The sequence below is a fragment of the Eschrichtius robustus genome, chromosome 8 (assembly GCF_028021215.1).
Source record: "Eschrichtius robustus isolate mEscRob2 chromosome 8, mEscRob2.pri, whole genome shotgun sequence".
Lineage (NCBI taxonomy): Eukaryota > Metazoa > Chordata > Mammalia > Artiodactyla > Eschrichtiidae > Eschrichtius > Eschrichtius robustus.
In genome coordinates, this window is record NC_090831.1 from 113,392,538 (window position 1) to 113,416,859 (window position 24,322).

Consider the following 24,322-nt stretch of genomic DNA (forward strand, 5'->3'; position numbering starts at 1 on the left):
TCTCTAAGCACTATCTCTTTTTTGTGATTTTTTACTGTTCTCTCTTTTTGAATTATTAAGATTTGATAATGTCTAGTGAAGAACCAATCTGATGGACCTAGAGGCTGTCATACAGAGTGAAGTAAGTTAGAAAGAAAAAAACAAACACCATATGCTAACACATATATATGGAACCTAAAAAAAAAAAAATGGTTTTGAAGAACCTAGGGGCAGGACAGGAATAAAGTCGCAGACATAAAGAATGGACTTGAGGACACGGGGATTGGGAAGGGTAAGCTGGGACGAAGTGAGAGAGTGGCCTGGACATATATACACTACCAAATGTAAAATAAATAGCTAGTGGGAAGCAGCCACATAGCACAGGGAGATCAGCTCGGTGCTTTGTGACCACCTAGAGGAGTGGGATTGGGAGGGTAGGAGGGAGGGAGACGCAAGAGGGAGGGGATATGGGGGTATATGTATATGTATAGCTGATTCACTTTGTTATACAGCAGAAACTAACACACCATTGTAAAGCAATTATACTCCAATAAAGATGTTAAAAAAATTTTTTTAAATAAAAGATACAAAAAAGGAACATGGAACACTGTTATCAAAAGCATTATTAGATTTTTAAATGAAAATGAAGGTTAAATAAGAAATCTGTTAGGTACAAGCTCTTGGAAAATATGTATTTGTAGTGGCAGTGAATAATTTTACTTTCACTTTTGAATTTTATATTTAAAAATGTCTTTGTGCATAATGAGATGTTTGGGCTGATAAAGTACACTGAGGCCAAAGGAAGAAAAACTAACTCTTTTATATGTGATGTGGAAGAGAGAGCTGATGTTAGTTATCTGGATCTATTGATGATATGAATCCATATGGATTCATGGAGTTCTGTTTGAGAAGCAGGAGGGAATACCAGCTGGGGAATTATTCTCTCTGGGGCTGCTCCGTTTGTCTGTTTCATTTCAGTGGATGAGAATACGAGCAGTGTGTGTGTGAGAAGTGTGACTATTGAGTAACCAGAACAGGTTTGATAAGGAAAGGATCCTTGTGGAGTCAGCTTCTCAAATTTATATTTTATTAAAGGAATGTCTATGTGCCCTATCAATGGGTTATGTTTTCTCTCAGTTTGAAGCATAGAAAGGTCAGCCTAATGCACACTCCGTGTCTCATATTGCTTCTAGGGAGGTTGCTGACACTATTGTAGAGAGGCTTTCCTGCTTCTGGACAGTTACTTGCCTTATTCTTCATTCTATAGCATAAGTCCTGCACAGAGTTTCACTAATAACAAGGGATTGGGGCCAGGCTGGTAAATGCCGGCATCAGAATTTTCCTAGTGGGTGTTAGATGAACGCAAAAATTTCCCTCTCAAATTGGAAAGCAGTGTATAATGGATAGAAAAATTAGTGTCTTTAAGAAATGTACTAGTAATAGAGTGTCACTGAAGGGAAATAGGCTAATTCTGAAGGAAGGTAATTAAAAAAAAAACAACGATGTGCCTAAATTTTCCTCAGTTTACTATGATAGAGTTGACCTTCTTTGATGTCAACATTCAAAGGATAAAAAAAGTCTCTATTTTACATAGACTGCTGATATTGGCTTAAATTTCAATTCTAGCGTACAGATGCAATGTAAATTAAAAACAAGCAATGGAAATACCATCTCATCTTAATTAAACAATCTAAATAAAGTGATAGTGCTAATAAGCACCTGCTTTAAGACAGAATTGTGTCTATATCTTTTGATTCCTACTCTTGCTTAAAAGTGACATTCACATTCTATGCTGCCACTTGAATTTCTTGCTATTTAAAGTAAAAATTTTTATCGAGCTTGACGTTACTATTGAATATCCATAGCCATATTTTGGCAGAGAAATCAGAGCCTGGCAGCCTTTTTCAATAATTTCCTATAATGCAGGAGGGCTTAATGCCCCTCTTATAGAACTGATTCTATTATACTCTCCTCTCCAGAACTAATGGAGCACTCGACTTAGTCATGTTAAAGAAAATGATTGAATATGAAAAGCTTCCAGACACTGCTTCTTGCCAGGATTAAAACTGCTCTGTCCTTTATACTGACCAGAAAAGTCACCTCTTAATTAAGTTTATTGTTATTTTTCACCCGCCAGGAAGTCCCATACAAAGCACATAAAAGCAAATTTGTTGGAAACCATTTTAGATCTCTCTTTAAAGCCATTATTTTTGTTTTACAATATACAATAATGATAGCCAACATTTACTGAGGGCTTAAAACATGAAGATACTCTTCCAGTTCTTTATATGAATTGATTCAAGTAATTCTCATCAAAACCCTAAGAGATACGTGCTGTTATTTTCACCATTTTATGGATGGAGAAAATAAGGCTCAGAGAGTTTAAACCGTTAGGAGTGCAAGGATTGAAACAGTCACCATCTAAGCTCTTAACCACCATGCTAAAGTATTTTTCCATTTAGCGAAAACATATGAAAGTGAATTAAGCTAGTGAGTTGGTAATCAACTCATTATTAAAAATGTATCGAGTGGCCATTGTTTGCAACATAGTCATCATAGCAAAGTACACTGTATAGTAAGCTGGGTAAAATATAGTTGCTTAGCTAAGTGAACTTTTCATCTAGCGAGTGAGATAGAAAAGTACAAAGCTAAATAAAATGTAAGATGGTATGTATTGTACTACAATGTAAGTACAAATTCAATAGCAGTTTCAGAGGGATAAGTTTATCATAATTATGGTATCAGACGAATCTTTATGAAGAAGGTGGCATTTGAGCATGCCCTTAAAGATTTGTGAAAGATTTGGACAAATAGAGTCATGGAATTGCAATTTCTGGGTAGAGGGTAAAGTGTAAGCCAAAGAAAAGAAAGTCTCGGCTATTTATTGTTTCTTATTTTAGTAAAGGTGGGGCATTAGTTTGAGATGTTTATAGTGTGAAAAGTAGTATAGAATCATACAATGTTAGATTTGGATGGGTCCACAGAGATGATCTACTATATGTAACTTTCACTGATATAAAAACTGAAGCTCGAAAAAATATTATGCACTATTTTATTTATATGAGCTCTTACTTCAGAAAGAATGAAAGTTGCAAAGAGAAATATTAAATTGAAAAGGATAAGTGGTATTCATCTTATGGATGAAACTGAATGTCCAATTAGGAATTTAGATTTTAGTGGAGAGCCAATGAAGTTTTTTTTTTTTTTTTTTTTTAGTTTGCTTGGCAGTCTGTATTGGTCTCTGGATACAGACCAGAATTTAAACTGTACCTCTCCCCTGTATCGCTCACTAACCTTGTGATTTGTGGCAAATTCATTAATCTCTCTCTATTGATGATACTATTATTTCCCTCAGAGATGTACTCAAGGGTAGCTTAGATATTGCATGTTTAACTAGTACTGGCATAGAGTATATATGAGTATATAGCATAGAGTATGTATTAAGTACGTAAGTACCTAATTGTCACATTTGAGTTTTATGTCGATGGCTTGATAAAATCTGTGTTTTAGAACAATAACCAATGGCAATGTAGATCATAATTTTCAAGGGTGGAAAAATTTGAAGGAGGTTGATAGACATTATAATATCCCAGGAAAGAAGTGAAAAGTTATTGAACTGGATAATTAAGAAAAGTCAAAGTCTTATAGAGGCAGAGTTTATAGCATTTGGTCACTGATTAGATATGAGAGAGTCTAGAGAGAAAGTATAGATGATAACCCTGATATTTAAAACCTGAATGAGTAAGAGAATGGTGATGACATCGATTCATGTAGAGAGCAAGGATCAAGATAAAGTTTGAGAATGTGCATGATAAGTTTGGTGTTGAGGTACAGTTTTGGGGAGGTCTCCTGAATGTAGCTGGAAAGATGTAAAGATCAGGAAGGTAAGAGACAGAGACCCAGGAGTCATCCATGGAATTAAAAATTGAAGCTGTAGAAGGAAACTGTATGAAGGACTGAAATATGGAAAAATTGAGGGAAGAGTGAGCAAATAAAAGTGAGGAATTGTCAAAAAAGTGGAAAATCCATCAATTGAGTTTATGGCAAAGGAGTGATGTCATTATTTCCACAAACAGTAGGTGTTCAATGGGGTGCTGCTGCAGCAAAGAAAAAGCACTATCAAGTGGCCACTGGATTGTTGTCAGTGACAATTAGGAGGGAAGTTTTTTTTAATACTGTGATTGAAGACAATCATAAGTTGAGGAATGACTAGAAGGAGAATTGGAAGCAGAGTGTAATCAATATTTTAATTATTTTAGATTGGTAGAAAAGAAAGTGTAATGAGGGCAAAGTAGCATTTTAATTTTTATAGGGACAATTTTATTTTTATAGGGAATGTCTGAACATTTACAAAGAAGAACAACTGGTGAGACAAATTGAAGGTAGGTATGTAAAGTTCCTATAGAACGTGACATAGAGTACTGTCAAGTACAAAGTTTGAAGGATTTACTTTGAAAAGTTACAAGAATACTTGGGTCTTCTGAGATAAGAGAAAATGGTCATATAATGGGCAGATACAGAAACACATTGAACTTGATGGCAGGGAAGCTGATGGAGTTCTTATGCGATGGGTTCATCTTTCATCAAAGGAGGAGGTGAGATCAAGCAGTGGTGTGAAGAGGCATATGTTCCATTCATGAGAGCAACTCTATGTAAGAAAACACAGATTCAACTAAGAAAAACTAGGTGAGTTATTTACAGTTACATTTGAAGTAGCAGATAGCATGAATTTGTAATGCAGCCAATTAGTTGTTTTATATATATATTTTGTCCTTGCTTTGGAGACTTGGACTAAAAGCTGGATAATATAAAATGTCTATTTTGGCTGAAAATGGTAATTGAAAATTAAACATATAGGGTACCAAGAAAGAGAGAAGTCCTTGATCTCTAGGGAGAAGGTTTGATACAGCCAACCTGAAACACAGTCTTCATATAGATATGAACAGAAAATTTTAAGAATTGAAAAGCATTAAGGACTAGGAATCATTATGAGGCTAAATTGAAAATTTAAAACAATATATGGAGTGATGGAGGTAGAACCATAGTTCATTCAGAGAGAGAATTCTCAGCACTTGAGATTTAGGGAAAGAAGCATTCTGAGCTGAGAGACAAACTGGTGATGATAATGATAATGTATGTGTATTTTTTCATGAAGAAAAGGGTATAGGAAGGACAAGTAGGAAGGTTTGTTTGTTTTTTTTTTAGTTTTATGGAATTGTCAAATTCAAGGACACAAAGATTTAACTTTATATTTTATTCTATGAATTTTATGGATTTAGCTCTTATATTGAAGTCTATTATCCATTTTTAGTTAACTTTTGAGTTTGGTGTGAGGTAGGGGTCCAAATTCATTCTTTCATATGTAAACGTACAGTTGTCCCAGCACAATTTGTTGAAATGTCAATTCTTTTCCCAACATAGTTTTCTAGACATGCTTGTTAAGTTCAACTGGGCATAAATGTAATTTATATCTGAATTCTTAATGCAAATTCATTGATGTATATGTATATCCTTATGCCAGTACCACACTGTCTTGATTACTATAGCTTTCTCGTTAGTTTTAAAATTAGGATATGTGTTACATTTAGGTCTTTAATCCATTTTGAGTTTATTTTTGTGTATGATGTTAGGTAGTGTTCCAATTTCATTCTTTTACATGTAGCTGTCCAGTTTTCCCAGCACCATTTATCGAAGAGACTGTCTTTTCTCCATTGTATAATCTTGACTCCTTTGTCATAAATTAGGTGACCATAGCTGCGTGGGTTTGTCTCTGGGCTTTCTATCCTGTACCATTTATCTATATTTCTGTTTTTGTGCCAGTATCACACTGTCTTGATTACTGTAGCTTTGTAATATAGTCTGAAGTTGGGGAGCCTGATTCCTCCAGGTCCATTTTTCTCTCTCAAGATTGCCTTGGATATTCAGGGTCTTTTGTGTTTCCATACAAATGGTAAAATTTTTTGTTCTAATTCTGTGAAAAATGCCATTGGTAATTTGATAGGGATTGCATTGAATCTGTAGATTGCTTTGGGTAATATAGTCATTTTCACAATGTTGATTCTTCCAATCCAAGAACATGGTATATCTCTCCACATCTGTTTGTGTCATCTCTGATTTCTTTCATCAGTGTTTTATAGTTTTCTGTGTACAGGTCTTTTGCCTCCTTAGGTAGGTTTATTCCTAAGTATTTTATTCTTTTTGTTGCAATGGTAAATGGTATTGTTTCCTTAATCTCTTTCTGATCTTTCATTGTTAGTGTATAGGAATGCAAGAGATTTCTGTGCATTAATTTTGTATCCTGCAACTTTACCAAATTCATTGATTAGCTCTAGTAGTTTTCTGGTGGCATCTTTAGGATTTTCTATGTATAGTATTATGTCATCTGCAAACAGTGACAGTTTACTTCTTCTTTTCCAATTTGTATTCCTTTTATTTCTTTTTCTTCTCTGACTGCTGTGGCTAGGACTTCCAAAACTATGTTGAATAATAGTGGTAAGAGTGGACATCCTTGTCTTGTTCCTGATCTTAGATGAAATGGTTTCAGCTTTTCACTACTGAGAAGAGGAAAACATAGGAAAAACACTCTTTGACATAAATCACAGGAAGATCTTTTTTGACCCACCTCCTAGAGTAATGAAAATAAAAACAAAAATAAACAAATAGGTCATAATTAAACTTAAAAGCTTTTGCACAGCAAAGGAAACCATAAGCAAGATGAAAAGACAACCCTCAGAATGGGAGAAAATATTTGCAAATGAAGCAATGACAGAAGATTAATCTCCAAAATATACAAGCAGCTCATGCAGCTCCATATCAAAAAAACAAACAACGCAGTCAAAAAATGGGCAGAAGACATAAATAGACATTTCTCCAAAGAAGACATACAGATAGCCAACAAACACATGAAAAGATGTGCAACATCACTAATTATTGGAGAAATGCAAATCAAAACTACAATGAGGTATCACATCACACCAGTCAGAATGGCCATCATCAAAAAATCTACAAACAATAGGGACTTCCCTGGTGGCACAGTGGTTAAGAATCTGCCTGCCAATATAGGAGACACTGGTTCAATCCCTGGTCTGGGAAGATCCCACATGCCATGGAGCAGCTAAGCCCGTGCGCTACAATGGCTGAGCCTGCTCTCTAGAGCCTGTGAGCCACAACTACTGAGCCCGTGTGCCGCAACTGCTGAAGTCTACGTGCCTAGAGCCCGTGCTCCGCAACAAGAGAAGCTACCACAATGAGAAGCCCATGCACCATAATGAAGAGTAGCCCCTACTCGCTGCAACTAGAGAAAGCCTGCATGCAGCAGTGAAGACCCAACACAGCCAAAAACAAACAAACAAATAAATAAATAAATTTTTTAAAATCTACAAACAATAAATGCTGAAGAGGGTGTGGAGAAAAGGGAACCCTCTTGCACTGTTGGTGGGAATGTAAATTGATACAGCCACTATGGAGAACAGTACGGAGGTTCCTTAACAAACTAAAAATAGAACTACTGTATGACCCAGCAATCCCACTACTGGGCATGTATCCTGAAAAAACCATAATTCAAAGAGACACAGGTACCCCAGTTTTCATTGTAGCACTATTTACAATAGCCAGGACATGGAAGCTTTTATCCATTCATTGACAGATGAATGGATAAAGAAGATGTTGTACATATATACAATGGAATATTACTCAGCCATAAAAAAGGAATGAATTGGGTCATTTGTAGAGATGTGGACAGACCTAGAGTCTGTCATACAGAGTGAAGTAAGTCAGAAAGAGAAAAACAAACATTGTATATTAACGTATATATGTGGAATCTAGAAAAATGGTACAGATGAACCTGTTTGCAGGACAGGAATAGAGATGCAGACATAGGGAACAGACGTGTGGACATGGGGAGGGAGGAGAGGGTGGGATGAATTAGGAGATTAGGATTGACATAAATACGCTACCATGTGTAAAGTAGATAGCTAGTCAGAACATGCTGCATAGCACAGGGAGCTCAGCTTGTTGCTCTGTGATGACCTAGATGGGTGGGAATGGAGGGGGGTGGGAAAGGAGGTCCAAGAGGGAGGGGATATATGTATACATATAGCTGATTCACTTTGTTGTACAGCAGAAACTAACACAACATTATAAAACAATTATACTCCAATAAAAAAATAAAATAGATTGTTATTCATGAAAAAAAAGAAATTAGGAAATGTGAATCCATCAACATTGTTATTTTCTTTTCAAGGTGGTTTGGACTATTTTTGGGTCTCTTGCATTTCTATATGAATTTTAGGATCATTCTGTCGATTTCTGCAAAAAAGTCTTTTTTTGTTTTTGTTGGTTTTCTATTCTCCAGTTCATTTATCTCTTCTCTAATCTTTATTATTTCCTTCTGCTTGCTTGAGTTGGTTTGCTCTTCCTTTTCCAGTCCTTTTAGGTGGAAGTTTAAGTTATTGATTTGAGATTTTAAATAAATTTTTAGTATAGGCATTTACAGATACAAATTTGCCTCTAAGCATTACATTACCAAAGTTTTTATATTTGTGTTAATCTCAAAGTATTTTATAATTTCCCATGTGATTTCTTCTTTGGTCCATTGAGCATTTAGGAATGTGTTGTTTAATTTCAGTGTATTTGTGAATTTCTAATTTATATTGTCATATATTTTTAATTTCATTCCATGTGGTCAGAGAAGATACTTGGTATTTTTTTAAACATCTTTATTGGAGTATAATTGCTTTACAATGGTGTGTTAGTTTCTGCTTTATAACAAAGTGAATCAGCTATACATATACATATATCCCCATATCTCCTCCCTCTTACGTCTCCCTCCCATCCTCCCTATCCCACCCACCTAGGTGGTCACAAAGCACTGAGCTGATCTCCCTATGCTATGTGGCTGCTTCCCACTAGCTATCTGTTTTACATTTGGTAGTGTATATATGTCCATGCCACTCACTCACTTTGTCCCAACTTACCCTTCCCCCTCCCATGTCCTCAAGTCCATTCTCTACATCTGCATCTTTATTTCCTGTCCTGCCCCTTGGTTCCTCAGAACCTTTTTTTTTTTTTTAGATTCCATATATATGTGTTAGCATATTGTATTTCTTTTTCTCTTTCTGATTTACTTCACTCTGTATGATAGACTCTAGGTCCATCCACCTCACTACAAATAACTCAGTTTTGTTTCTTTTTATGGCTGAGTAATAGTCCATTGGATATATGTGCCACATCTTCTTTATCCATTCATCTGTCGATGGACACTTAGGTTGCTTCCCCGTCCTGGCTATTGTGAATAGAGCTGCAATGAACATTGTGGTACATGACTCTTTTTGAATTACGGTTTTATCTAGCCTTTTAAATTCATTGCAGCTTATTTTACAGACTAATACCTATTCCATATATATTCTGCTGTTGTTCCAAGGTTGGCTCATAATATAAAAACAAGTCAATGTGATTCATTATATTAAGAGAAAAGAACAAAAAGCACATGATCATTTCAACTGAAAGAGAAATGCATTTGAAAAAATCCAACACATTTCAAGATAAAAACACTAGAAAAACTAGAAATAGAAGGGAACTTGTTTAACTTGATAAATGTTATAAAAAACCCATAACTAACATTATACTTATTGTTGATTGGATGCTTTACTCCAAAGACTGTAAACAAGACAAGAATTCCTGCTCTCTCTACTTCATTGTACTGGGAGTTCTGTACAGAGTAATTAGGAAAGAAAATGAAATTAAACGTATCCAAAATGGAAAGGAAGAAGTAAAGCTATTTATTTGAAGAATGTGTGATCTTTAACATAGAAAATCTATGAGACCTAGTAAGCTAACTGAGCAAGGTTATAGGATTCAAAATCAATATACAAAATCAATTGTATTATATACACTTTAATGAACAATCTGAAAATGAAATTAATAAAACTATTCCATTTACAGTAGCAGGAAAAAGAATAAAATACTTAGGAATAAATTTAACAAAAAAGTACAAAACTTGTATTATGAAAACTAGATAACATTGTTGCGAGAAATTAAAGATGATCTAAAAATAAAGGGGCAAATTCTCATGTTCATGGATTTGAAGACTTAATATTGTTAACATGGAACTACTCCCCTTGCTGACCTGCAGAGTCAACACAGTCCAAATGAGAACCCTTCAAAATAATTGTCTAATGATTTACTATCTCCTCTCTATGTCCTCCTATTCGCTCTCTCTCTCTCTCTTTCCTTTGTGAATGTACTTTTAATCATTTCTGCCCCATTTTTAATTTTCAAGCCCAACACCTAAGATATGATTTGAAGGAATAGAGTCTTCAAGATGCACTAAGCATGGGAAGTGTGCACTTTAAAAAAATACATATTCTCTGATTCTGTTTTTTTTTAAACTGCTCATGTATTTCATATACTAAATAATTCACCCATTGAAAGTAGACAAATCAATGGTTTTGAATATATTCACAGAGTTGTGCAGTCATCACTACAATCTAATTTTACATTTTTATTTCTCAAAAGAAACCCTGTACACATTTTCATTCACTCTGTGTTCTCCATTCTAAACCCACTCAAAGCAAACACTAATTTACTTTCTACAAAGTTGCCTATTCTGGACATTTTATACAAAAGTAATTATATAATTTGTGGTCTCTGTGACTGTAATTTTTTCACTAAGCATAATGTTTCCTGGTTTCATCCGTGTTCTGGCATTTATCAGTATTCCATTCCTTTTTAGTACTCAGTAATTTTTAACTGCATGTGTATACCACATTTTGTTTATTCATTGATTAGAAGATGGACACTGGGTTGACTCCACTTTTTGGTTACCCTGAATAATGCTGGTATGAACATTTGTGAACACATTTTTGTATGGAAGTATGTTTTGATTCTCTTGGATGCACCTGGGAGTTGAATTGCTGGATTATGTAGTAAGCCAATGTTTAATTTATTGAGGAACTGCTAAAATGTTTTGCAAAGCTACACCATTTTAGACTCCTACAAGCAATGTTAAGAGGGTTTCATTTTCTCCACATAGTCTCAACACTTGTTTTTGTATATCTTTTTTATTATAACCATCCTAGTGGGTGTGCAGTGGTATCTCATTGGAGTTGTTTTATTTGCTTTTTATTAACAACTGTATTGAGATATAATTCACATACCGTACAATTCATCTATTTAAAGTGAACAATTTAATGGTTTTTATTATATTCACAGTTACATGCAACCTTCACCTTTTATTATATTCACAGATACATGTTAAAATATTTCATCACCTCAGAGAGAAGCTCCATACTTTTTTAGCTGTCACCCCTTCCCCAATCTCTTCATCCCATCCAGCCCTAAGAAATGGGGTGATACCTGGAGTGCAATGTGGAAACAAAAGAGTTTTTGGGTTTGCTTTTTTAACATGGGTCATATTTTAGCATACTCATATATTTTAGGAATGATTCAGAGGTAAAAATAGATGATGTAGGAGAGAAAGGCACAAATTCAGGAGAATGCCCTTATGTAAGGAAGAGATAATGGTATCCAGCGTAGAAGAGGAGGAATTTCTTGGTTAGGATTATGGAGAATTCATTTATTGTGTTGGGTGGAAGACAGACTATATGGGATCAGGTACAGGTTGGAAGATGTTGAAGATATTACTTTCTGATTGTTTCTGTATTCTCTGTGAAATAAAAATAACTTGATTAATTACGAGGAAGTTCACTATAAGGGGTTAAAGGCTTGAGGACAAAAGGAAAAGTAGAAAACCGTTATCCAGAGGAGCAAAAAACTGAATGGCTTGAAGAAACATTGCAGAATTGCGGGTGACTTCTTGGTCCCAGTTGGTATTAGTGATCAGGATTTTAAAATGAGATTGATTGTGTCTCTTCTGCCTGACTTCAGCCACTCAGGAGCTGGAAAAAAAAAAAAAAGCGGGTAGAGAGTTCATTAGAACCAAGATTGGGGATTTCCCATACATGTTCAGTGGGGAGAGAGGAAAATGAGAGTTGAGAGTGAATGCAGGGTGTGATTGTGGTGGCAGAACTGAAATTTAACCTGGGAAAGCAAGGATGATACCAGCAGGGTGAAGGAGAGCGCCAGGAAGAGTAAGCTGGAAAGGTGGGAGGTGGTGAGTGGAGAAGGTGATGCTTGATATTTGGGTAATAGAGAGTACGCTGTAAGTGGTCATGCCAACCTCAAGGCAATTCAACCACGGGAATTGGTGGTGGGGGTTGGTTGAAGGCAAAGGTCATTGCAGGAGAGGAGTTCAATGATTGGAGAGGCTGAGGTATTGGAATGATCATCAATCTGTATATTAAAAGCATCGATATTTATGAAGAAGTTTTTGGAGAGGGGTGGGGATAGATATGGTGATCCATGTACTATATCTTCAAAGGTTGAGGTGATGAATTTCTGTAGAGACCTATAAGAAGGAGTGGGTTTTAAGGAGAAATGAAGAGCAGTGATCTGTATGCACCCCTTGAAAGAATTGCATGGAGAGAAATATCCCCAGCGGCAACCGCATTTGGAGGATGTTCACAGAAGAGGTTGAGGATACATGAGATTTTTCAATTGAATGACCATGTGGTCCAGAGGGCACAGTGACTCAGTTTGGGATTTGGGGTGGAATATGAGATTGGGTCAATTCAGGGACTTAATAAACCATATAGGCAACATAATCACGTGATGAGAGAGAACCTGGGGAGCCTGTATTTTCTATGGTGACTGACAGAAACAGGGACAAAGGTCTTGATGGGATTACTTCTGACGATCTCTGATACAGACTTGAATGTTTATACTATAACTATTGAGGAAGGGAGGAGGGCTGCAGGAGCACATAAAGTTCTGTTTTCATTCCTTGGCATCTTCTTCAAAGGCAAAGAACCCAAAAAGGGGCACAACAGACAGAACTCTGTGAGAGCTCCATTACCTTTGATGGTATTGAGGCTGAAATTTTTATTTTAAGAAAGGAGAGGAAGTCATGAGAAAAACTATTCTGTACATCATTCTGAACATCAGTGAAAAGATGCTTGGTGAAATGGAAGTGGCCAAAACCTTAGCAAATGTGCTCAAACAATATTTGAGGTTAAAATATCAAAGAAAATTAAGTATCAAGCTTACTCAAATATGGACCATAGACTTTAGAAAACAGAATTAGAAATGTTCAGAAATGCTCACAAATCAATAAGAATAATAGGAACACTGAAATATAAATAAAAATAATAAATAAGGTCAGAAAAAAAGTTAATAAAAAATAAAACAAATGGAAAAATATTCAACACAACTGCTACTCATAGAAATACACAATAAAATGAAATAACATGCTTCCTTTAACATACTGAAAACTTGCAATTAAATTATATTTAATAAATATATAAATATTATTATATAAGTATGTTAATATCTGTTATGTATGTATTCATCCCAGTGTTTGATAGGAGGCAGAAAAGTGATATCACTCATGTGTTTCTGAGGAGAGTGGAGAGTTAATCTGTAAAACGTTCCCAGCAATCTGATTTTATGTATTTTGATGTACAATCTGATTTTATGAGTATTTAAAATGTTTATATACTTTGACCCCTTAAGTCCACTTTTGGAATATATCCTAAGGAGACATCAGATGTATACTCAAAATTTATTTACATACATGCTAATTGCAACATCATAAAATAAAATATTGGAAGTACTCTAAATATCCAAATAAAGGGTGGAAAACTATGCAGTATTTAAACCTCAAAGTCTATTAAAGGCTATTGGACAATGCTGATAGTATTTTAAATAAATTTTATGGTATAATATTGGATGCACATGAAAGAATCTTTATTACATGCATGTATAATTTGATACGTTATTAAAAGAACATGCATGAACCACCTAACAACTTCAGCACTAGAACATTCTCAAATATCACTGAAGCTATCTACAGGACTCTTGCCTATCCCACTAACACATAAAAACATATCCCTGATCTCTTGATCATGCATATTGAAGTGTAATATACATACAGAGAAATACCCAAATCATACATATACAGATAATGAATATTGTAATTGAACATACCTGAGTAACCAGCATCCAGATTACTGAACATAACAAGCACCAGAGAAACCCTCCTTGTGCAGTCTTCCTGGTGCTTCCCCAAAGGATAAATCATTATCCTGACTTCTAATACCATAATTACTTAAGCCTGACTTTGAACATTACATAAATGAGCTCACATAGTATGCATTTTTGTGTGTGTCTGGATTCTTTCTAAGCACTGTGCATGTGGATATCTCACTTCCAGATTGGTGGAGTAAGGTATTCTGAAAATCCTGCTCCTTCATATAAGAACAAGAACACTGGCAAAAAGTCTCAGAATCAGTAGTTTCAGAACTCTGGAAATTAACTAAGGACTTAACAACAATTTGAGGAATGCTTTTTTATTCAAGATAAACAGTGGAATCTTGGTAAGAACCCTAGGTCTTGTGGCTTAACTTGCCCTAATCACAACCCCTTCTCCAGAGCTCCATAGTAGCCTTAAAAACCAATTATGGTAGCTGTGAATACCAACAGCCTAGCACCCACAGGAGGGGAAGAATGACTTTGGAGCACCCCAAAACTTCTTTCCCACAGATTTGCCACTCTATGACCGACCCTTTTGGAGAAGTTCCATTCTCATGTCTTAAATGAAGAAGATCATGTTTTTATTTGACCTGACTTGGAGTTCTCTCCATGTGAGCTGCCCACAGGGCGTTTTACAAAAAAAACAAAAACAAAAACAAAAACGTTTATCATTGCAGCTGCTGACCAGAAAACTTAAAAGAGAAAACCTGGGGAATAAGATATCCTTAAAAGCTTTGAGGAGCTCTAATATATTTCTGGGGATCTAGAAGGCCACATACATATTCAGAGCTGAGAGCATGTGCAAGGCTATGCACATGCCCAGGAAAGACCTGAGAAGGCCCCAAGCTCTCACCTCTGGTAGACTGTGAGTCTCTGTACAAGCAGGAAGTAAAAGATAAGGCAGAGTTACAAACTGCCTGCTCAACATTGGAAACAAGTACTATCATGTACTAAACATATAATAAGCAAGTCCAGCAAGAGTGCAGGGCACAAAATCAATATACAAATATCAGTTGTATTTCTGTACACCAGCAATGAACAATCAAATTAGAAAGCAATTCCATTTAAAGAGCATCACAAAACAAAATACTTAAGAAACAAAGCATGCAGTGAAAACTAAAAGCATCACTGAAAGAAATTATAGATCTACATAAGTAGAAAAACATCCCACAGTCATAGATCTGAAGAATTAAAATTGTTCAGATGAAAATACTCCCCAAATTGATCTATGGGTCAATGCAATCCATTGTCAAATGCATCGTTCCTGGCTAATTTCATATCTCCCACTGAGAGAAAAAGGTAGTAATGCTGTTAATACTCACAATACCTGGGCTTTTAGAATTCTGTTTGCATAGAAACAATATGGATCTTGTTGCTTCTGCAGTTCCCTAAGGCCATTTATTTAATGCTGGTTGCATCATTACCCATGGTACTGCATCTTCCATTGTGCAGCCCATGAATATTGGTTTCTAATGACTCAAAAGCTATTACTACGTTTCACTGATGATAAACACAAAGGCAAATATTATCCAGAGTATAAAGGAAAATATAAACAATAATCCATTTTCTGGTCACGTTAAATTTATTGTTTGAAATATAAAACGACACATCTCCAACTATATCTTCTCTTGAACACTTTAGGCTATAATCACTACATTCCTAGAATGTGATCTTATTCAGTGTCACCCATACCCCTGCCTTCTAAAACACTGCCACCAGTGGAGAGAAGAGGCAAGGACCCACTGTTCAAAGCAAGAAGAATAATTCCATTCATGCCAGGAATACTCATCTCTCATCCAGCACGGCTTAAGCCTGACTCAGAAGAGCACAACCTCACCACATTGATTGGAGGCCAGAGGGCATTAATCAGAGGGTCCCTATGGCATTGTGGAGTAAAGGTCTCATCACCTTCGGAGGAATTAGGTGCAGCCACTCCTGATGGATTGCCTGGAACATGGTGTAAAATCTGTGAAGAAGGTGGATGGCCGCCTTGGGTACTGATGGTGGGGCTCCCAAGAGCAGATATTGGCTGCTGGCATCCATGTTGCCCTCGGTACTATATAAAGAGGAGGTCCAACACAGAGGGGTGAGAATCCATGCAGGGGCCTACACACGGGACCCATTTTCAAGGGCTGACAGTAGACCATTAGTAGCCCCAAGCTCTGAGCTTGTCCTGCATTCTGACTTGGATAAAAGTTATCGTAAACCAGTGTGTCAGCACTATCTCATTGGAACATTCAGTCAACCCCACAATCAGGGTAGAGAGTCAAAGAATACCCTGAAGTACAGAAGCAGAAACTGCAGCCCACATAGCTCCTAGTATGCACACAGGACACCACACCTGGAAAGCACTATTAGCCTTGGCAAGTCCAGCTGCTGGAATGGGACTTAGAAATTTTTGAGATTGATGCTTCCAGTGAAAGAGACACACATGGCACCAGGTCTAGGCTCTAGATGCACTGCCTAGAGAACCCTGCTGCCCCTGGCTAGTCCCAGGTACAGGAGGGTGACTTAGAATATTTTCAGGAAGGCATTCCAAAATGTGGGGACACCTGAAGCATGGGGACTCAGAGCAGGAAACCTAGTACAGTTCTAAGAATGATATTGGCAGAGACAGCTACTAGTTTACCAAAATTCATTTCCTTTTCTTCTAGGCAGACAGCAAGATTATATTTTCTAGGCTTCCTTAAACTTAGGTGTGACCAGGTGAGTTCTAGCTAGTAAAATGTGGATGGAAGTGATATATGCCACTTTCTGACCTAATGCATGAAAACTTTCTACATGACTTTCTGCTCTCTTTTCCCTTGCTTTATTGGTTGTTTGTTGATATTCAGGTGGGCTTGGGACTTACGTATTGAAGATGACCTAGGTTAATTTGGCTGCCTGAATCAGAAGTGAAGCAGAACTCTTCCATCCTACCTCAGACTGAAGTCTGAGTAAGAAATGTACTTCTGTTGTGTTACACAGCTGGGATTTGAGTCTAGCTGTTATAGCAACTAAACTAATACAGTAATGTTTTAAAATTGTGTATATTTATGTCAGAATTCTTACTATTAAACTCAGGCATGTGCAATGATTTAGAAAGGTGCATTATTACCACTTAAGGCTCACTGAGTATGCATTCTGCCCTGAAATTAGAAGTGGAGAGTAATATTAGTAATATTACTAATTTCACATGGAAGAGAAATACTATGGACATAATTTATCTTAGATTTAGCAAGCCCATTGAGAATATGTCTCATGGATCCCTTTTAGCTATATACTTATTAATAAAAGGGTGACGTTTAATGAGCTCTATCAATGCAGAGGGAAATTTCTAGTCAAGTTCCATAAAGTGCTGTCATTCATTGTGTCAGATTTCTTATTTTCAGTAGCAACTTGGATAAAGACAGATGAAAAATACTTATCTAATTTTCAGGTGATGAAAACCAGGGAGAGATAATATAATATGGCAGAATCAAGATCCAAAATGATAGACTGAAAAGATAAAGTGAAACAAAGGAAATGAAATTTAGCAAAAATAAATGGCAGATACAGAATTTGGTTTTAATGTAAATTACCTCAGTATGACAGATACAGCTTATTTTAAGGGGTAAAATCAAGGACATTCCTGAAAGAAGTGGCACTGGTTCAAAATTTACAACTTGCCAGATAGGTCACCAAAATGATAACATAGCTGCTCCTGAAAAATGGCTCAGATAAAGAATAGGAGTACAGATAGACCTGGTACCCTTCAAACACTGACTCTTAGTGGAGGTGTTTTGGGAATCTGTGTGTGTATTTTTTTTTTTTTTAATTGTCTTAGTGCTTTTGGTATGGTGAGCATTACTGGCCAGCAATGCCTGACATACTACACTGCGCGAGTCAGGTCAAACCTTCTAGGAATTGTCCTATATCATTTATGACCTTCAAATATCCTACAGGATATTATTATAAATAAAAATTATTTATAATCATCTAAGCTTAAAACCTAATTTCACATAGTTTAAAATCTTAAAGTATTTTTGCAGGGTATTAATTTTCCAGGTGTATAACTACTATATGTCAAAGGGAAGATCGTTCTTTGGTTTTTATTCAGAACTTTACCAGGGGCTGTTTACAATTTCAGAAAATTATGTCATTGGTAGCCACACTATTTGCTCCTGTATCAGCTGGCATTTGAGACTGGTGCATTTATGGAGCTATATGTATAGGTGCTACAATCTCTTTTCTGTTATGTCTGCCATTGTAGTCTTGTGAAAGCATTTACATATTGAAGTACACATTATTTTATTATATATCACTTTAAAAATGTCTCATTTACATTGCACTTAGGATATTAATTTTTTGACATTATTTTTGTAGATAAATTTTCTATTAGTGTTTTTCCAGGATAGAAAGAGAGCATTACAAAATATTTACTTACCATAAAAAGAGGTGTTGAATCACATAAAGTCGAAAACCATATAAATATCTACCTCTCACCTATAAAAAGATTTGGTATTCTCTAGAATTTAAAATTATAGGGAACTTAATAGATCGTGATATGATAATCTAGAATATAGGCCTCTGAAGGAAAATATCAGATTCTGAAGATCAAGAGGATATGAGAGGAACTTTATTGAACATATATTATGCACCAAGATTATGCTTATTTAATGTTCTTAATTTATATCATTTTTTAAAAAATATTTTTAAATTTTATTCTTTTTTTTTTTTTTTGGCTGTGTTGGGTCTTCATTGCGGTACACGGGCTTCTCATTGCAGTGGCTTCTCTTGTTGTGGAGCACAGGCTCTAGGCGTGAGGGCTTCAGTAGTTGTGGCTCACGGGCTCTAGAGAGCAGGCTCAGTAGTTGTGGCGCACGGGCTTAGTTGCTCCAGGGCATGTGGGATCTTCCCGGACCAGGGCTCGAACCTGTGTCCCCTGCATTGGCAGGCAGATTCTTAACCACTGCGCCACCAGGGAAGCCCCTATACCATTTTTTAAAAAACGTTCACAATAACCTGTTTAGGTAAATATTATTTTCCCATTTAAAACTGAGGAAACAGACTCAGAGCATTTAAGTAATTTATCCAAAAACAAAAGCTATCATGGTTTTGTTTTGTTTTGTTTTGTTTTTTGCTGTTGTGTTTTGAGTACAGGATTCAGACGCAACTCTATTTGGCTTCAAAACCCGAGCTCTTAATAGTTGTGCAAGAGAAGATTCATGGGAGCGTAATAGCTGCCTCCAGTTACTTGGAAGGGCTGATGTTAGAAAGGAATAGGCTTCACCTGGGCCATTCCAGAGGCTATAAAGCTCAGAATAGTGAAGAGAAGTTAAAGAGAGCTAGATATTAGCTCAATTTAAAGAACTTTATCAAAATTGGTTATCTCTCCAACAGAACAGTACTTCCCCAGGAAGTACTGACCAGAAAGGGTAACACCAAACAGCAAAATCCAGTATTGATTATCTTGTATCAGAATTATTGAAGAAAGATTTTCTGCATTTGGGTAAGATATTTGGTCCAGAGGTTAACTCACTTCTAACACTAAGATTCAGTGACTCTTCTGAATTATTTACTTCAACCTTCTATATGTAAGTTCCTTCTACACCACCCTGACATATGATCATGGAACCTCTAGGAGCCTACTATCTCCTGTATATTCTTGTCTACACTTAATTCATATAACTCTCCAATATTCTATTCATCCTTGAATATCACCTTAAATTATTTTTGGAACAGTGTAGAAGGGAAACATGTTTTCCCAAAGTGGTCATGCCATCATAAGACAGCACAAAGGATCAGAAAGATTTTCCTTACTCTGACTTTTTTATTTCTATTTGTTGGATCTTGAAATATTTGGAGGTGAGTCATGTTTTCAGATAGGCTTTGATAATGAGCCATTGCCCATTTGATCTTGCTTCCTATGTGTTGGCTAACTCTCTCTGGAAGATATTTTCATTTCTAAAAACTTCCTTTTATGGCATGGACACCAGAAGAAAACACAACTGTACATAGCATATTTGTACAAGATTCAGGGAGCTTATTAGCTCTGGTCAGCATCTTGGCCCCTCTTTCAGGAAATCCAGTGAACCTAAGGGTTTTAAAACTCTGAAGTATATATATATATTTTTTGAATTTTTGAATTTTATTTTATTTTATTTTTTTATACAGCAGGTTCTTATTATTTATCCATTTTATACATATTAGTGTATATATGTCAATCCCAATCTCCCAATTTTAAGAAAAAAAGCTACTATACCAAACCAAGTATACATGGTATAATTAAAAACCTCCTCATGGTCACTCTCATGATGGATTACTATCCAACACAGCTACAAAAGTGAAGACGATTTTTTCCCCGAGTGCATCAGAACATGAACTTAAAAAGGTCAGAGCTTTTTCAACTTCAGGAGGGTCACCTAGAGTCATGCCTTGTAGCTATAGTGGCAAAAGCAAATATAAGAAAGGAATTTTTGACAAAAGAGTCAGTGGTAGAGTGTCACTGATTTGCCCTGGGCACTGGTCTGGAGATTTGACCTCAGAGTTCCCAGACTTTGTATTTCACTGCCTTGAACCTTGTTGACATTTGCTTGTTTGACTGTGCTTCTTGCCTGCTTCTACATAATAAAGTGGAAAGGAACATAAACTTCCTTTCAGTTAAATATAGATATGGGCCATATAAGGGACATTTGTGGGCTGGTTGAGCAGTACAGATTACTCATTGGGAAAAAGGATTTTCAAATCGTAGGCCAAATATTTATGTTAAAAATCACCAGTGTCTTGAGTTCCTCACTCTGTTTACTGCCACTCTAAAAATCAGTAGAACATGTCATGATGCTAAGGGATAATGGCTGCTCTCTGACAGCAATAGGAAGCAATTATGTTTGTATAATAACAGTAAATTCTTTAGAGTTTAAAAGAATTATTTCCATACAAGCATATTATAGCCTGAGAAGAGAAGATAATTTTAGACCCTGTATAAACCTGTGATCATCTATTATATTCCCATTATTCAATGGCTGCAAGAGTTAAATTGTTTGCCAAGGCTACACACTTCTATTAATACAGATTGACCTAAAAATGACAACTCGTAGCAACCTGCCTGATTCTCTTTCCATGATTCCATATAATTACAAGACGTTGGGACATAGGATTCACATATGTTAGTCTTTCTAGGCATCGTATACCTAGCAAGATGCCTTAAACTAGAAAGGACTCTGTTATGCACGTATTGAATTGAATGGACACCATGTATCTTCTCCTGACCTAAACTTTTCTTCCCAGTGGGCATTGCTTAACATTAGGCTGCTCCTTGTCTTTTTATTCCCATGAGGAAAGTTACTCCTATAAAAAGACCATTAAAATGCCAAGAGAAAAATGAGGGCCTCAGAGGGATTCTGCTCATTATCATCAAAACATGGATTTGTGAGTAATTTAGCTAATTGAACACAATAAATGCTGTAAGACACATAAGCATCATTTGAAGGGTGAAGGATATTATTATTTCTGACAGGCTGATGAGGTCAAGGTGCAGACAGCGTGCAAAATGGGAAAGTTTTGAGAATTACCAATAGATGTAAACCATGCTGCCTCAGAAAATCAGATATTTTATCGTGCTGAGCATATACTCGTGACCTGAAGGGGATCTCAGGCTCTTGACAATACCAAAAAAAAGAAAAAGTGTACCAAAGTCTTCCCTAGGGAACTGAGTTGTGGGTTTGAAGTCTTGACAACTGACTTAGGCAATGAAAAATTTACTTAATCCACAGTGTCACCCAGAGAAGACCTTGTATTTTCAAAGCTAAATCTATCAAACAAGCAAAGAATCCCACACAAAACAGGTAGACTGAACAGCATAGACCCACTTTGCTTACATCCATAAATATCAGAGCAAACTCTATCTGAGCTTCAACCTCCAGCCTAGTTGCAGATGATGTCATTATGCAGACCTAGCTTCAGCATGAAGACATAATTAGTATTCAGTCTGACAGAAAACCATTTCATTTAATTCCACTGGCTGAGATCCAACTGGCAGTATATATATGACAGCGTACGAAACAGGCACTTTGGGTAAAAGCAGGCTTGGCATTAGTATGCTGAACAGTGACCTGGAATGGGAGCAGGGACAGAGCAAGGTTGGAAGGAGCAAAGGAACAGAGAGGGAGTTGTTATTCCAGTTCAGAAACCCACTGAGTTTGTGTTGTAGATGCAAAGGAATGAGGTTTATTTAATAAAGATTCTTATGCTCTGTTAGTCATGCTGTTTGACAAATTTATGAACATAGTCATGATTAACTTTTAACCTGAAAAAATTACAGAAATCCTCCCAGGAATTTACCTGGAATGAGAATCTGATCCCACATATTAAGTGCCTTTTGCAATATGAACTGAAAGCTATATGCTGTTTCTTTAACATGCTAATTCTTTCTCTGTGATCCTGACTAAATTTTGCTTGATCTGGGAACTGTCTGTGAAATGTATTTAATTGACTCAGATTGCAGTTAACCAATGATGACATTTAATGCTCCAGATTCATTCTCCACTCTTTCCCAATTCAACATGCTGGGACAACGACCTGTGTAGACTCCGTCAGCAGTCTTTTTTTGTCCTAAGGTTTCTGGTTGGATTTTGTCAATGGGAGGCACCAGCAAGAGATCTGGAGGCTGGGAGGAACTTCTTGCCAGTTCCCCATGTGACCTTCTCTACTGAAGGTCACAGTTCCTCTTAGGTGGCCCTGTGTAGAGCACTTTCTCCAAGTTCTGTTATTACTCCTGTCCTTTTTGTTTTCCAGTCCTAAAAGCGGTGCCTGATCTCATAACCCTGGGGTCCTGCATCATTGCATTTTTTCCCCCTGAACCGTGCCCGTATCTTTGAAAATGGGCCTTTATTAAACTCACCTCAAATTGCCTAATTTTGGTTTGTCATCTGTTTCCTGATGACTGTTGACAGTGACAGCCTCTGACATTACTGGACAAAAATTAGAATCACTTAAAAGAGAATGTAACCAGGGAAGGCCAGGAGAATTTTGCTTCATAGGAATGGAAAGTAGGGAAATTAATTAGTGAGATTATGAATGAGAAGGAGCCTCAGAAATCTGAGATGGGTTGATAATTTATTGTCCTGAAATTTGTGTCAAAGACGTGCCTGTAAATTTGTTACTGAACCTTTCGAGTCAGTCCCCAACAAGGGTCCTCCTGCCTGGTGTCCCTCGAACCAGCAGAAGGAGATGGAGTTCAGTTCTGAAGCAAAAGGAAGTTTTATTCGTCGATCAAAGAATGGAGAGGCACACGCTCCTGCTCTAGAGCGCATGCTCTCCTGACAGGCCGTGGGCGGGGCTGTTTTATCGGGATACGCCTGTGCGGAGAGGGCAGGGCGCTCGCGGGACGCACAGCTGCGCTGCTCGGTCTCCAGATTGCAGTGCCAGGTGCAGTGCCTCTGCACACGGCCCACTGCTGCCATCTTGAATTGAGTGCCGTGCGCCGAGGTTCTGCACACAGCCCGCCTGGCTGAGGTGTTAGCAGCCATTTTGCACTATGGACTCTGGTCTGAAGAGCCAGGTGTGAGGCCTCTGCCCCCAGCACCAAATGAGCGAGTGAAACTAGGAAGCACAAAGAGAAAAAAAAGGTTAGACTTTATTTTATTACCCAGATTCTATTTCTGTGTCCCAGGAATTGTTCGTGAGCTTTACTGGGGACAGTGTTCCAAAGGGAGTGCTTTCCGCATAGGGAGAGGGTTGGATTGCAGGAGCAGCTGGTGTTAGTAAAATTGGGTTTGGTCCATAAAACTACCAAGTAGCCCCTGTCCATCGTGGTCCAGTTCTGAATAGAGGAACCACATTTCCTGGAACAGAGAAGGTTGTCATCCCCGATGACTGAATGTTCTCAACTGCGCGTTTCATACCCTCTGCTTTGTCTTGACCAAAAGTTAGCCAGGCTTCTCTCCTCCCTACAAGTACCTGAATTTTAGCTTCTCCCAAGTCTGAGCAAGAGCTGAAAGAGTGGAATGTGCCCCCGTGTCAGCTCATCCTGGGAGCTGGCTGATCTCAGCCAGGCGCCGTTCCTGTCAGACTCCACTGGGCATGTTCTCTTGCTCGTGCAACTTGTCCTCCCAAGTTTTGCTGATCTTTGTTACCCGTCCTGTCATCTGTGGAGGGAGGGGCGGACTTCCTGCTGTCCCTTCGTTCACGGCTCTTCAGACCAAAGTGCTGGGTGCGTCTCTGCCCCGACCGCTGCGGCATCTTGAATGGAGGTGTGGGGGGCAGCGGTTCTGCTGGAAACTCTAATCTGATGTGT